The 16,714-nt window shown below is 43.1% G+C and overlaps 1 long non-coding RNA gene across 1 annotated transcript; it reads right to left on the reverse strand.

The window, feature by feature from the left end:
- Nucleotides 1–14,157: 14,157 nt before the first annotated feature.
- LOC122206726 lies at nt 14,158–16,449 on the reverse strand. The gene is made up of 3 exons (XR_006196563.1): nt 15,874–16,449; nt 15,545–15,634; nt 14,158–14,295 (listed from the first exon to the last, which is right to left on the reverse strand). It is a non-coding gene; the product is annotated as an uncharacterized LOC122206726 (long non-coding RNA).
- Between the last annotated feature and the right edge of the window lie 265 nt (nt 16,450–16,714).

Below are 16,714 nucleotides of genomic sequence, written 5' to 3' on the forward strand. Positions count from 1 at the left end.
CCCTAACTTATCTGTTTGCTAATAAAATACCCATAATAAATAGGGCATATTCTGTCTCTTTCGCAAATCCTCTCTTTTCTCCCCATCTCACCCCAAGCCTCCACAACCTGGGAGCTGTCCAGGTACAAATTAACATTTAAAAAGACCTCAAGTTGTTCACACAAGCAGCTCTATTATTGCTCTCTCCTTTACAGCCTTGGTCTGCTCAAAAACCCACATTCAAATTGGATCACATCCACTCCAGCCCTTCAGCACCCAGGTATTGTGGGTGAGAGGCCGCTTTTGGCTACAAACTCCTTTATTCATTCTAAAATAACTTCATTCATAAGGTTCATTGAACAACTAGTTTGTACCCATCACAGGCTCTGACCAAGCACTTTTGCCTACCTTGTCACTAATCCTCATAGCAACTTTGTTAGGTGGGTCAAGTTTCATTTAACAGATGAGTAAACCGGGGTTCCAGAGGTGAAGTGACTTGCCCAAGGTCACACAGCTAGTAAGAGGGGTAGCCTGCTTGGGAAATCTAGGCTTGGGGGTTACTGAAGGTCACTAACGGTTCTTCTCCCACCCCACCCCCTTTTTTTAGTTAACTAGTTTAAAAATAAAAATAGTGCTCTAAAACTTGTAAAGAAAAACAGCGTTCGCCTACCCCACTCGTCCCCTCCCTCCTATTACAACTCTCCAGTGCAACCACTTGGAACTTTTTAAAGCTAGGTCTGCTGGTTTACCGCCCTGTATTTCCAAATGAATAACCGGTGCGTTGTGCAGATTTAACAATGTAACCAAAACCCCACTCTACCGTCAACTCCCTGCGTCCCTCTGTACTTCACCGGGTCACCCTCCCTTCTCAGGTTGAAACCTGGGCCGGGTCCCCTCTCTTCGCTCACTCTGAGTCTCCAGCACGACCGCTGCGGTAACCAGCCTGGCCAGGGCTGAGAAACCACCCTCCCCGACCCGGCCGGGCCTCGGTTCCCGGCCTTCCTCCCAGACCCTTCTCGGGCTGCGCGTCGGGGGCGGCGATCAGGGTCTGAGAGCCAGGATAGGGCGATGGCGAGAGCCAGGGAGGCAAGGGTCGGAGTCAAGAGGCACGGGGCCGCAATCACGGGGCCAGGGCCGTGTCGCACGCAAGAGTCGGAGTCCGGGGGTGACAGCTGGGTTGAGGGGGGCAAGTGTCGGGGAGCGAGGGCCAGGGTTGGGGCGTGAGGGAGGAGGGTCTGAGGCGAAGGCCCTGGTCGCAGGCAAGGACTTGGGTCGCAGGGAGAGGGCCAGGGTCGGGGTTGGGGGATCCGGTTTGGGGTCAGGGGTCAGACAGAATCGGTGGCGAGGACCGGGAGGGAGGGGACGAAGGTCAGAGTTGGGAGCAAGTGGGGTTTAGGGCGAGGGGCGAGGTGGGGTCTGGAGTGAGGTGCGGGGGTGGCGAGGGCTGGGGTCAGGAGGGCGAAGGTCAGACTTCGGGAGGAGGGCCGGAGCCTGAGGCAAGGGTAGCGATCTTGGGGCGAGGGGCGGGGGTGGGTGCGGAGGGCGAGAAGCAGGGTCCGGTCGGGGAGGGGGGTGGCGGTCGGCGGGCGGGGGCGCGGGTCCCGGCCAGGGCTCGGGGATTGAGGTCGCGGGGTCGCGGCGGCGGTTGAGGAAGGAGGGGGAATGGGGGACGTCAGGCCGTCTGGGTTTAGCCCAGGGGCCAGGGCTCTGGGGGCGGCAGCGGACGGGAGCCGGCGCTCCCGCCGCGGCCCTTTGGAAGTGTACCGCGGGCGCTCGACAGGGCGGCAGCACTCGCGCGGAGCAGGCGCCGACCTCGGCCCCGGCCTGCTCTACGCGGCCACTCGGCGCCCGCAGCCCCAGCCCGACACGACAGCCTCGGCCCCAAGCAACAGATTCCCGGTGGGAGGCGGGCCAGGTCGCTGCCGCCTCGGGCCTGCGGCATGGGGCGGGCTCCGGGCTTCGGGTTTCCCGGCTCCCGCGGCTGGGGCGCCTGGGAGCACCTCCGCCCCCCATTCTCGAAGGTGGGGGGCTGGGCCCACACTCCCGCAGACTTGCTCCTCGGAAACCGCTCCACCAATCCCCGCCCACGTTCCCCTGACCCCTCTTTAAGTCCTTTATTGTGCTGAGGGGGTCCAGGACTTAAGCAGTTTCCGAGGGAAATTTCCTTTGTTTGGGGGGTGGCAGTCTGTCTGTTTCGACGAAATGTATACTTTCACTGGTCTTTCGTCAACCGTCCCCTCCCCTACACACACTCATCCTCCTCCATCCTCCCCAAACCGTCCTCGAGAATGTGGGTTAAACAATTTTTAATGTACGTTAGAATGCATTTGAAAATACTTTGTGCAGCGGGTCTGTGTCATATACTACGATGATATCTTTCTCATCAGACTTTTTCTTTTCCCTGCGGTTAATCATTGTCTCGATTCTTTGTAAGCTTTCTATGTATCTGTCACTAATTTTTTTTTCCCAGTGCTGTACCATAACTGTAAATTTCCATTCATTCAAACTCTTCAGGTAATACGTCTGTTTTTGTTTGTGTGTGTGTGTGTGTGTTTGTTGTGTTTTTCCCCCCTTGGAACTATTCCTCCCATTCCAATCTTAAGTGTTGCTCTCTAGGCCAACTGCACAGCTGTTGTTTTGGGATTTCCCTTCATCATCATCCTGGGAATTTTCCTTGCTTCATTTTGGGAGCCCTGTGTCCTTGGATCCCGAGTTTTGTTTTTCTCTGTCATTTGGTACAGCCAGTCCACCGGTAGCTTCCTGAGAAAGGGTGTAAAGGAGATTTTTTTGTTGAGATTTTGCAAATCTGAACATATGTTTATTTGACCTCCTCACTTGACTGATGTGATCATTTGTTTGGGTATATAATTCTAGGTTGGAATTCATTTTTTCTTAGAACTGTGAATTGTCTTCTACCTTCCAATTTTACTGCTGACAATTCTAATGAAATTCTTACTTTTGTACATGACCCATATACCTTTGTGTATTACTCTATTGTTACTACTATTTCTGGAAGCTTTATCTTCTATCTTTGATGTTTTGAAAATACACAATGATATGCCTTGATATGGATATTTTCATTCATTTTGGTAGACACAGACCCTTTTAATTTAGACACTTTTGCCCTTCAGTTCTGGCAAATTTCTTGCATTACTTTATTTTTCCTTTGCATTCTTCATGAGATCTCTCCCCTCTACACATCTGTGCTCTATCCTATTCTATTGCCCACCCATCTTTTCCATTCTCACTTTCTCAATGTTTATTTTATTTTTGAGAGAGAGACACAGAGTGCGAGCAGGGAAGGGGCAGAGAGAGAGGGAGACACAGAATCCGAAGCAGGCTCCAGGCTCTGAGCAGTCAGCACAGAGCCCGACACGGGACTTAACCCCACCAACCATGAGATCATGACCTGAGCCGAAGTCCAGTGCTTAACTGACTGAGCCACCCAGGTGCCTCTGTTCTCACTTTCACAAATTCCTGTTATTTGTATCCTGGGATCTGTAAATAATTCTAATCCTCTCAATCATTTTTTCTTTCACTTCTCCTTGCTCTTTTTATTGTCTGCAAATTTTCTCAACTCTGTTTCTAAACTCTTCATCTTCTATTTTCCATTTTGTCTTCTAAATAATGGTGTGCTAGTAAATGTCTAACAAGCAGCTCTTAGAAGGGGAGGAAAAAGCCTTGTTTGCCCATTTCCATAGTGTAAATACTTTCACCATGGCTGATTTGCAAGCTACCAAATGACATCACTGAATGCAGACTTGGAAGTGAGGCATGGTAGTGTATTAGTGTTTCTACCATATACACACCACAGACAAATAATCTCAAGAACATAGATAATATATGTAGGAGAGTAATTTGGAAGTGAGAAGTTTTTAGTACTTATTATTTTTGTTTTTAATATATTTAATTGTAGCTTTATATAATTGAACTTTTAATAATGACTGTGTTTAACAAATGGCTTGCAAAATTCCTGAAAAATCAACAATTGGTTTTTCCAAACTGGTAGGAGCCAGTTCCTGCAAACTACTGCTTCAAAGTAAAAAATCATGGTCCCTAACATAGTAAAATCAAATCAGAGTAATTTAAACACAGTTCTGATCACGTTACTTCCCTAAGTGAAACTCTTTGTTGTTTCTCTGCCTACTGAAAACCTCAACAGTCAACCCTCAATTCACGTTCCACCTTTCCTACTTGTCTATTAAACAAATATTGATCAGGCATCTGCTATAAGCAAGGTTTTAACCAAGAGAGTGAGGATACAAGGATGAATAATATACATTTCCTTTCTTTGAGATACTCCCAGTGTAGGAGAAGAAAAACTTACATACTATTGAATGTGATAAGTACCGTAACACACACACACACACACACACACACACACACACACACACGCACCATGCACAAGTACTATAGGAATGCCTAGCAAATGACTAATTCAGCATGGGGGATCTGCCAAGGAAAAACTCAGTTTGTCTTTCCTTGTCTTTTAGGTCTACTAGTGGGTTGGGATTTTTGCTTCGTTAAGCATTATATGCTTTCTCATCACAAGCCCTAAAGGTAAAAAAAAGAGTTCATTTTGAAGACTGCTAATCTCTCTCTCTTTTTAAAAAAAAATTTTTTTAATGTTTATTTATTTTTGAGAGAGACAGAGACAGAATGTGACTGGGTTAGGGAGAGAGAGAGAGAGAGGGAGACACAGAATCTGAAGCAGGCTCCAGGCTCTGAGCTGTCAGCACAGAGCCCAACACGGGGCTCGAACTTACCAGCCATGAATGAGATCATGACCTGAGCTGAAGTGGGACGCTCAACCGACTGAGCCACCCAGACGCCCCCTCTCTCTTTTTTTTTAAGTGAAAAGAGATGTCCTCAGAACAAACTGCTGGTTTATTCGGTTAAGGACAAAAATTTCAGAGTGAACCAACAAAGGATTTCTTTAAGCTATCAGTGTATGGGAAAGGTGGAAATATTAAAGTATACGCTGCTAAGTTTGTGAAGTATTTACAAATGTGAATGGAAGAAATGTCATGGAAATAATATGAAAAATAAATGGAAGTATTAGAGTATAAGGCAGTGGAAAAATATACTTGAAAGATGTAATGAGCTATAGGCTAAACAGAAATCATATATTTCATGATTTCATAGGGTTAGTAATCATCAGAAGATCACAAAGATTTTTCTTTTTTCTTTTCTTCAGGCCTCTAGAACCTATTATATTCAGGAGAGTGTTTCAGAGCCAAGGAGTCATATGTATAATCTCCAGTTATCTTCACAAATTGGATTCCTGGCCCTTGCTCACTAATAAACTTAGTCTCCTTCGAAGTATAAAATAGTTTCTTTACCATTCAGTTCACTTAACACAGCATTGGCTTTGTCCTACTTTTTACTTGTGCTTTCTGATTTGCTGCCAGATTTTCAAAAATAAGTGATTTCTAGATCTGCAAATGTATACAAACAATTTATAGTTTCTGAGAATTTTTTAAATTTAAATCTAAGTTAGCAAGATTTTTCTGACCCAAAATATTTTAGGTGATGATCCTATTTCAGAAGTGAGAATAAACGATCTAGTAGAATCTTTGAATTGTGCAGGGGCACGTGGGTGGCTCAGTCACTTGAACATTTGACTTGGGCTGAGGTCATGATTTCATAGTCTGTGAGTTCCAGCCCCGAATCAGGCTCTCTGCTGTCAGCACAGAGCTCGCTTCAGATCCTCTGCCCCCCCCCTCACTGCCCCTCCCCCAGCTCATGCTCTCTCTCTCACTCTCTCTCCCTCTCTCTCATTCTCAAAATTAAACATTAAAAAAAATTCTTCGAATTGTGTAGAGAAATAGGCCTGAAAAGTTGAAGTGACTTTTCTAAGGCTACATAGATGTTGGCTGAGCTAGGATTAGAGGACCTAGGTATCCTGGCTCGTACTTTAGTGTGTCTTTTCCTCAAAATACTTAAAATATTCACCTAAGGGCAAGCTCTGATGTCCACCAAGCAGTAGAGAAACAACTTTATGTCCATATGTTCATTCCTTTGTTGACTAGTTCAACCAAGATTTGTTGCATGCCTATTCAATAACAGGCTGTAGAGATGCACAGATGAAATAGACATTAGCTAATAGGGTAGACAAGCACATATGCACTATTGGTAACTTATTCTATCTGGGAATATTGGGGGATATTTTCATGTGCAGAGATGACATCTGAGTTAAAGTGATGAATGTGTAGAACTTTGGTGAGGGAATGGCGGGGGGAGAGGCATTCCAAGCATATTAAGAAAGTACAAAAATGTTCATGGAATAATCCTGAACCTAGTATGACCCAGAGCAGGCAGTATGGGCAGGAATAGAAAGAAATGAGGTAAGAGGGTGGGAAGATTCTGATTTGCAAAGCCTTTACCTAAGAAATTGAGGATATTGGTTAACTTTGCAAAAGACGCTATCATGGTATTGTTTCCGTCAGGAATCAGTAGCTTAGGCATTCAAAAAAGTCTTCATGGCTTTCCAAACTACTTGTTATGTGCCATACTTTCCTCTGAAATACTCCTGAATTCACAGTGTCAGGAAACATCTAGCCCAGAATAAAACAAGTTCCCAACTTTATTTGGGAGTTTTATGGTGAACTCATTCTTTCTGTTCATGTTATATTCTGCTTTCCTTCTTCTATTCCAACACTTCAATAAAATTTCAAGATTTCTAAGTAATGAAAAGTAGCATCTTTTTTTTTTTTTTTTGAGAGAGAGAGAGGGAGAGAGAGAGAGTAGGGTGGGAGGGGCAGTGGGAGAGGGAGAGAGAAACTTGAGCAGGCTCCATGCTCAGCACGGAGCCCATGCAGGGCTCCATCCCACAACCCGGAGATCATGATCCGGGCCAATTCGAGAGTGGCACGCTTAATCAACTGAGCCACCCAGGCGCCCCTGCAAAGTAGCTTCTAATGAGAAACAAACAAACAAAAACCTCTCCTTTAATCGAGTATATAAGCAACATAATCACAACCATAAAAATATAGTTGCTAATACAATTTTCTGGGAGCCCTTAAAGACAGAAACCCAAAACATGCCTCTTAAGATGGGGATTCATGTTTAAGTGAAGAGTAAGCCCCCAGTCTAGAGAGTGAGCTCTGCCAGTGAAGAAGAGACATCACTTTTAAGTAGACCTTCAACTCATTCGCTACCCCCATTGCCTCTTTCCCTCACCAGAGTTTGCTGGGAAGAGCTAGGAGCAATGCTGTGTTTCCTATAACTCAAGAATTTGGTTGTCATATATTTCTTCCCTGACATTTCAAGCTTCCTGGGAAAATGAAATTAGTTCTCACTAAAATATGGTAAATGCGTATGTAATTGTATTAACAACAACAACTGGGCCCCCTTGGAATAAGTGCTCAGGAAAGAGAGAGATTGAAAAGAATAGGACTACTCTCACTAACAACAGAGAAACAATGGGCACCTGGGTGGCTCAGTTGGTTTAGCATCTGACTCATGATTTCAGCTCAGGTCATGATTTTCACAGTGCATGAGTTCGAGCCCCACGTCAGGCTCCACACTAATTATGTAGAGCCTGCTTGGGATTCTTTCTCTCCCCCTTTGCTGCTCCTCCCCTGCACTCTCACGTGAGCTCTCTCTCTGTCACAATAAACTTAAAAAAGAAGTAACAAAGAAACAAGAAAGGATTGGAGTCAGAGACAGCAGTATGAACTCATGTTTATCAATATAGAGATGGATAGATACAGAAATAATTATAAATTTGTATGCATATAAGTATTAATTTACATACACATATTTCCTAGTTCTGTCCACTGAGAGCCTAGAAGCAATGACACCCCAGAGGCAATAAACGCACTTAACACCCACATCTTGGTTTCTGTATCATTTTATCATAATGAAAGGAACCAGGGCTCCTTGGAGAAATGGCTGATCTAGAACTGGGGTAGGGAATATATAAAATGAGACACGCTTCTCATAGTACAAGAAAGTAAGGAATTGCTAAAGGCAAAAAAACACCCACAATGATAGGGTCATGTCAAAGGGACAGAGGAATCAATTAAAAGATTTCCCAATGGCCAAAGAAAGAACATTGTGAATAACAAAACAAATAATGTAGTATTAGATACATCAAATATCCAAGAACTCATACTGATACAAATAAATGATTGAATAAATAAAGAAATGAAGGAAAAGAGGAAAATCTCCTTACAAAAGAATTGGAAATAATTTACACAGATACTCCCCACATAAGAAGGTGGAGCTTAATTCACCACCCAATCACTATCACCACACTTGAGTGTGGGCTACACTTGGGGACTTGCTTCCAGAATGCAAGGGAGCAAGGGAGACAAAGTAACTTTACAGTGGAAAAGCCTGTCAACTACTAAGTTGGTGGCGATTAAGGTTAACATTGTCAATGACAGTCATGTTGATAGGATGTACCCTGGATATGATGTGATGAGAATGGTACTTCACATCTGTCATTTTCCTCCCCCAAACCCATAACCCCACTCTTAGAAGAACACCAGACAAACCCAAATTGAGGAACATTCTACAAAATACCTGGGACCAGAACTCTTTAAAACTGTCAAGGTTTCTCAGACAAGGGAAGTCTGAGAAAGTGTCACAGGTCACAGACCAGAGCGGACTAAGGAGATATGAGGATTAAAAGTAATGTGGTATCCTGGATGATAGATGGAGAGATAGGTAGGTAGACATAAACAGTAAACTTTTGCCCAACAGAAAATATGCATGTTATTTTACAGCCATGAAACGTTTAAAGTAATGGACCATTCTAGGCCTTGAAAAAAAATTCAGCAAATTCTCAAAAGCAGATATTATACAGCATTTTCCCCCTTACTATACTGCAACACAGAATAAAAGGTTGGTTAAAGAAATTATGAAACATTAAAAAAAAAAAAACAGAATGAAAGAAAAAGAAAAAAAGGCCTAACTTCTTTATTTTGTGATACACCTATCAGAATGCTCCTATCTTTTTGTACTTTCAGTATTTTTAAGGTATTTCTGCCATTTGTGAAAGAGGATTTTGAGATTCTTGCATGATGAGTGTGATACAAACTCTCCCTTTTATTTCCAATTCTAAATGTTGTGCAGTTCACGTTCTTACTGGGCACTCTTCGACATCATTTGACATGTTTTGAGCTGAATTTGTAATCCCCTTCTGTTATATCAGAGAAAGGATGACACGATTTTCCTTTTGTTTATTGATCATTCAGGAACCAAAAGGGGAATCCAAGCTACATAATTTTATAGAAAAGGGACAATAGTATGAATTTAACTTTGGTATAGCACAATGAAATTTCAGTGACTTTCTTAGAATTAAAGAACTATGATAATTTTAACAATAAGCTACATCATTGTTTCTTGGTTTTTCTCAATGTCTAAATTGATTTTTTAAAAATTCCTATCCCCCACTTCTGAAATTATCTCTTTAGAGCAATGTGTCTTACAAACACTGTATATCCTAACATCCAATGATGAAGAATTTTGTTTTCAGTGATTACAGTGAAAAACTACAAATGGACTTTGTTTTTGCTTGCCAAAAATAAAATTATAATGTTGAATATGATTTTCCAAATTACACATGACCTATCCTCAACTTTCAGAGATCATGGCCAAAAATCACTGACCTAAATCAAACCTTAATTTTCTATTTGAGGAAACTAAGATCAGAGAAGTTAAATAACTTTCTCAAACTCACACTGTGAATTAATGATTAAGTCAAGACTTGATTATAGTACACTACAATGTTCTTTCTCCTAAGATTGTTGCAAAGGGGAACTTGAGGATAAAATAGGTTTCAAAAATAGAAATAGAGCCAGAAGCGTTTCTCTCCTGTTAAGAGAATTCTCTTCAAAGAGAACTCTTCTTTCTTTCTGAAGAAAGCCCGACCAAATAAAAATTCCTTGGCCTCTGTGTGTTAATTTGATCCTTATAAACTGAAAGTTAATTTAGAAACTTAGGGGCGCCTGGGTGGCTTGGTCGGTTAAGCGTCCGACTTCAGCTTAGGTCATGATCTCACGGTCCGTGGGTTCGAGCCCCACATCGGGCTCTGTGCTGACAGCTCAGAGCCTGGAGCCTGTTTCAGATTCTGTGTCTCCCTCTCTCTGTGACCTCCCCCGTTCATGCTTTGTCTCTGTCTCAAAAATAAATAAACGTTAAAAAAAAAATAAAAGAAACTTAATTTATCTCGATATAAAGTAAAAGTCCTAGAAGTCCTACTCCTCCAACCGTCCCTCCTCTTCGAGTGCCTGTATGATAGAAAGTGGTTACAGAATTCTGAATTCTGTTGTTGAATGCTTTTGTAATCTCAAGGAATTTCTTCCAAGCACATAGAGTACAAACTCTCCTACTAGTGACAACATATAAGCCCTTGTTCTATCAAAAACAGCTGCTAAATCATTCTGTGGCCTCGTCAGTACATCTCTTATTCAGGCTCAGTCATGAAGGTGGCAACCTTCTAAAACTAGTCACATGAGTAAGTTGTCAGAATCTTCCGTGCCAAAAATTATTGCGAGTGCTAATAAGTACAGGCAATGTGGAATGACAATGCCTTTCAATGGATTCACAGCAAATTTCAAATGCTACAGGGTCCTAGGAAAAATCTTCCTGCAGACTGAAATTAAGAGATAGGAAGCCATCAGTATGAAGAAAAAAATAGTAGTTCGACCAGGAATAACAGCAACATTTCACCAGAAACTAGTTCCACTGAGTAGTGTAAGCAGAAGTAAAATCTTGCATAGAGTAAGGTGGGTAAAGGCATTTCTCGTGTGAGGTACGTGAAACATCTCAAAGAACACGGAATTTCTAGGCTAGGAGACAACTCTTCCACAAATAGATTCTCTCTCAACGTGTACTTAACCTCTGGTATGATCTTGGCAAATTACTTTAAATTCTGGGATTCCATTTCCTCAGGTGTAGGAAGAGGCTTAAACTAGATACTAAGTTTCCTCTAGCTATAAGTGTGTCTTCATATAACTAAATTTCTAAACAGTAACTGCTAAATAATATCCTTCAGACAAAAGTCACATCACGGAAATAAGAATGGTAGTTGCAATAAAAACTAACTAGGAATTAAGGCTCCCTTTTATCTCGTAATTTGTTCTAATTCACAGTAATTAGTAATGGTGAAAAGATGAATTTATACTTTCAATGGAAATGCAGACTACAATAGTATTACGGAAGTGGTTATAATACCTGGTTATACTGACCTGATTTATCAAGGACAGCTACACAGCAATGCCCTTTTTTCCTCAGAAAATAAAGAAAACATTTTGGAAACAATAAGCTCACACACAGATTAAGAGGGAACAACAGCAAGACTAATTTTTTTTTTTTTCCTGAGCAGAGCATGCCTAAGAGATACACAGATTGATTCTTTCATCTATATTTCATGCCTATGAAATGAAATAGTCTTCATTATTCTTATCATAGGTGTGTTTTTAGTGCTGTTGATTTTGGAGGTGAGTATAGCCCAGGATATATTATTAGTGACACTTTAACTCATTGTCTCTCATTACCAGACTTGGGAAGGTAAAAAACACATCGTGTGGTGTTTTCAAAACAAATTTGTTTAGTAACTACAACCACTTATTTTCAAACAAATTTTCAAACAGATAAAATCAGAGTAGCTGCCTGCGGGTGCAGACCCCACCATTTTGCAGCCTTGTCTTTTCCCTGGGGTAGCTTTTGAAACCCTGGGGCTTTCAACACGACAGCCTAGATACCTTTGTTGTACTGGAAAACACGTGGGGTTTTGAGTCTCCTGTAACTGGGCTCAAATCTCAGCTGACCCTCTTACAAGCTGTGGGAGGATGAGTTAATCTCTTTGAGATTGAGTTACGTGTATGTGAGGTCACCGATAGCAACTAAAATTACAGCTTATGATTGTTGTATGGATAGGATGTCCAATAAATATCAGTTCGCTTGTGCTTTTGTTTAAAATTAAACATGAAACACTGATCCCACAGTGAAACACACACACACACACACACACACACACACACACACACACACACACACACACACACAAACAGGGGTAATAGCTGTCTCCAGATGTAGGCCTCCCAAAAATTCAGGTTTAGATATTTCCAATTTGTCTCAGGTGTTTTTTCATCCCTCAGGTTATTAGTATCAAGTTTCTTCTTGTCCCAGGGGTTCTAACGATGGCCTACTACATCCTTATTATATCTAGTTAACTCCAGATAAACACACACATTCAAATCAGCGGTTTGTTACAAACACTCCATAGTACGCAGTAAATGTTCCATGGTTCCCCTGTTTTTCTTTTCTCGACGAAAGAAACAAAAGTAACTTTTCACTTTAAATTTCAAATAGAACTGTTAAAATGATTCCTTTACACTCTTATTAGGAAGGCTATTGCTATTCTTAAGGGGAGGCCATTCCTTTTTTTAAGTCAAATTTGATTATATTTCTCTAAGAACTTATTAGCAAATATAAAGTTTTAGTCTCCTTAAAGCAAGATTAAAACAAATTTTTTTCTGATATAGCATTTGTTGGCTTGTTGCAATAGTCTCAGCACTTAGTTAAGGTGATAGGAGTGGACTGAGGATAGAAAGACACTGTACAATTTAAAAAGGAAAACTGAGGGGTGCCTGGGTAGCTCAGTAAGTGAAGTGTCCAACTTCAGCTCAGATCATGATCTCGTAATTTGTGAGTTCACGCCCCGCGTCAGGCTCTGTGCTGATAGCTGAGACCCTGGAGCCTGCTTCAGATCCTGTATCTCCCTCCCTCTCTGCCCTTCTGCTCACGCTCTGTGCCTGTTAAGCGTTAAAAAAATTTTTTAATGGAAAACTGATATCTAGGTTTTGTCGGCAAATGCATTCAATGCTGATGATTATTTATCTCAGTATTTCAGAGGTAATATTTACTGATCTTTCTTGACCTAGAAATGACATGTTCAGCATCTTATATCTCTAAAACTCTCCAGTTTCATGGCATGATGGTCAAGAGTGAGGGCTCTGGAAACTGTCTGGGTTAGAATACTAGCTCCATTACAAATTTTGCTGTTGTTTCCTCATCTATGAAATGGGGATAATAATAATTACCTACCTCAGAGAGTTGGTATAAGGATTGAATGTGTTAAAAATGTTAAAAACTTAAAATACTGGGGTGTCTGGATGGGTCAGGTGGTAGAGCAGGCAACTCTTGATCTCAGGGTTGTGAGTTTGAGTCCCATGTTGGGTGTACAGATTACTTAAAAATAAAATCTTTAAAAAAAAATTTAAAAAATTTTAATTGGAGCACCTGGCTGGCTCAGTTGGTTAAGTGACCAACTCTTCTTTTTTTTTAAATTTTTTCTTTTGGTTATTTATTTTTGAGCGCGAGTGGGGAAAGGGCAGAGAGAGAAGGAGAGAGAATCCAAAGCAGGTTCCAGGCTGTGAGCTGTCAGCACAGAGACTGACCTGGGGCTCGAACTTACAAACTGTGAGATCATGACCTGAGCTGAAGTCGGCCGTTTAATGGACTGAGCCACCCAGGCACCCCAAGTGACTTTGATCTCAGCTTAGGACTTGATCTCAGGGTTGTGAGTTCAAGCCCCATGTTGGACTTCATGCACTGGGCATGAAGCCCACTTAAAAAACAAACAAACAAACAAACAAACAAACAAAACCTTAAAATACTGCCTGTCATTGGCACCGGTAATCATTATTGTTACTTATACTTGTGCACTGGTATCCATCCTTATTCACCAAAACTCATTAGATGAGTTCCTATTCTATGCCAGGCATAACGGTAGACATTATCTATCTAAGTTACTAAGACAAATCACCCATCATCCCTGCACCCAAGAGGTTACAGCAAAGTAAAAAGAAAAAGATTTGGCGCTATAACATACGGGTTGCTAATAATTTGAATCAGATTCGAGGAGTCCCTAAATGAAGTGAGCATTTCCTTCAACTACTCATAACAGTGATAAATCACAGTAGTGTTAGCAGTGCCTGTGGCTTTGTTTCCAGGAGAAATTACAGATATTTCCGTATCACATTACGGTTCTTGCAGGTATCTCAAAATATTATTTGCCGTCATCATTACTTTGAAAGTTATCAGATTGAACTGCTACTAGATCTTATTTAGTGCCTTCAGAAAGAGGCATGACAAGTTTCCAAAACAGTTGCCACCCCAAACTTAGAAATAACAACACAAAATAAGTAAGCTGGCCGCAGAAACAACCAACCGCGTGATGATTTCTAAATAGTTATGCCTATGGAACAAAATGTGATTATGCAGACTGTAAAAGACAACTCATCAGTTAACTCTACCTTGTCCAAGGTAATACGATTTTTTCAGTGTTCCACATGTATTCTAGACAAAGAATACAAAAAGGGAGAATCTGTTACTATGCCTCTTCTACTGTACGTCAAAACCATGCCCATGCCTAGCCAAGAATGCTACCTAACATGGAGTTCTTATGGGAAATACCCTTTAAGAACATCCCAGCTCCCTTAGCTCCATTTCTCTGTTCATCAAACACTGATGACAGCCTGTGCCTTGCTCTTTTTCTTTGATCATACCTGTCCCCCACACTGCCCTGCAAAGGAAAAACCCTGTATAAATAATGGATCACTGACGGGTTATGTTTACTGCGAATAAATTGGCATTCTAGTTGTTTTTTTTTTTATTTTTCTTTAACGTTTATTTATTTTTGAGACAGAGAGAGACAGAGCATGAATGGGGGAGGGTCAGAGAGAGGGAGACATAGAATCCGAAACAGGCTCCAGGCTCTGAGCTGTCAGCACAGAGCCTGACGCGGGGCTTGAACTCACAGACCGTGAGATCATGACCTGAGCCGAAGTCGGCTGCTCAACCGACTGAGCCACCCAGGCGCCCCGGCATTCTAGTTTTTAACTTGATATTTTGTGATTTGCCTAGTGTGATTTAACTCTCCAAACCCCGACCGAATGATGAAGCCTCATTTTCTAACCAGGCAAAGTTAAAGACAAGCAGTTTATCAACATCTAAAACCCCAATCTAAAATTGTGGGGTGGCATCAATCAGAAAAGACTTATTTCAGAAATCTAAAAAAAGAAGAAAAAAAACCCTCTTTTTGTGGAAGGGGGGAGTTTTTCCAGAGAGCACAGAGCAGTATAAGAAATGAGAGCATTCTGAACTTTTTATCTGACTAAAAATACAGGCTGTACTTATGTATCAGCAACAGGTATGTCTTATTTCAGATGCGTTCCTGAAATGCCGTATTTTATATTAAACACACCATTTGTAGAGCTCATTTTCTTAGGTAGCAAATGCTTGGATTAAAATCAGTACTTCAGATGTTTGAATAACTGTTCCAAAGACACTAGTTTTGTAAACAGCTTTGACCCATTCCAAAGATAGTGTTTGCAGTTGCCTTTTGCGAAGGTCCCCAAGCAGCCATGTGAAAGTGTGAAAGTATTGTTATTGGAAGTATGAAATGGTTCTGTGCTTAGAGATTGGGATATTTGAAGATAATGTTTCGTTTTAATGTAATGCAAGATCACAGTATTTGAACTGGAGGAACATCTCAGACATCACCTTGTCCCAGCTGAAATTCAAATCTTGGAGAAGGTTAGCTCACCTCCAAACCGGTCTGTATGAGCAGACTAAGTCGGGCCTATGCATCTGTCTTTTTAGCAGGACCGGCAAAACCACGGATTCCTTCGAGTTTCTGAGCGCAAAACGAGCAGGTTCCCAACAAGGTTATACATACTTTTAAGAAATCGTTCAGTTTGTCTCTGCCCACTCCTATGATGCCTGGCGGGGCTGAGTGGGGAGAGGGGTGGAGTGGGGGGGGGGGGGGGGCGGGAGGATGGAGTGGGGGTGGGATCAGGTATCTACGTTTGGCTTCCGACACGTTGAGAAACCACGACTTTCTCAGCAACGATCCTGAAGCTTCAAAGCACCTACCAAAAATAGTTTTCCTCATTTCATAGGTGATTCCTGTTACATAGAAGTCGCTCCCTTTGGTGGAGCCCGGTCGCGTCCGAGAGCGGCAGCCACAACACCCTGGTTGCCCCCAGTCCTCTCAAGGGCTTTGCTGGGTGGGACTCGGCCTTGGGTGGCAAGGGGCACGTGGTGGCGAGGGGACAGGAGACGCGCGATCCACGCCCTGGGCGCCCCTCTGACGAGAAACGACCCACCCAACCCCTAGCCAGGCCCCTTCCTGTGAAGTTAGAGACTCGATGATCTGTAATGGATCTCGGTTCATTTAACAGGCCCCTCGCCCCCAGTTCCTCAGAGGCCCGCCTCTCTTCAGGGGTCTTGTACCCCCCTGGGGGCGGTGACTGACGACGCTCAGAAGGCGAGAAACGGCTCCCTAAGCCGTTCGCTGGGTCCCTCTCTCCCCACAATGCACCGGGGCCAGCAGGAAGGCCGCTCCGACCCCTAATTTTCCCGCGAATTCAGTTCAAAGAGGCGGCCGGGCCCGCGATCGGCAGCGCGCACGGGCCAACCAAGCCGCGCCTCCGCGAGAAGCGCCTCCGCGTGACTGACGGGAGAATCCGCGGGCCAACGGGCTGGGCGGCCGGGCGGCGCGCGCTCCCGCCGGCCAATCGGGGCGCCGGGCGGGGGAAGTGGGCGGAGCGAGGCCAGGCTAGGGTGAGCGGCCTCCCGAGCGGAGCGGGGCTCTCAGGAGGAGACACTTTTTTTTTCCTCCCTCCTTCCCTCCTCTCCTCCTCCCTTCCCTTCCCCTCTCCTCCCCTCTCTCCTCCTTCCCCCCTCGGTCCGCCGGAGCCTGCTGGGGCGAGCG

This window comes from Panthera leo, chromosome E1, assembly GCF_018350215.1.
Source record: "Panthera leo isolate Ple1 chromosome E1, P.leo_Ple1_pat1.1, whole genome shotgun sequence".
Taxonomy (NCBI): domain Eukaryota; kingdom Metazoa; phylum Chordata; class Mammalia; order Carnivora; family Felidae; genus Panthera; species Panthera leo.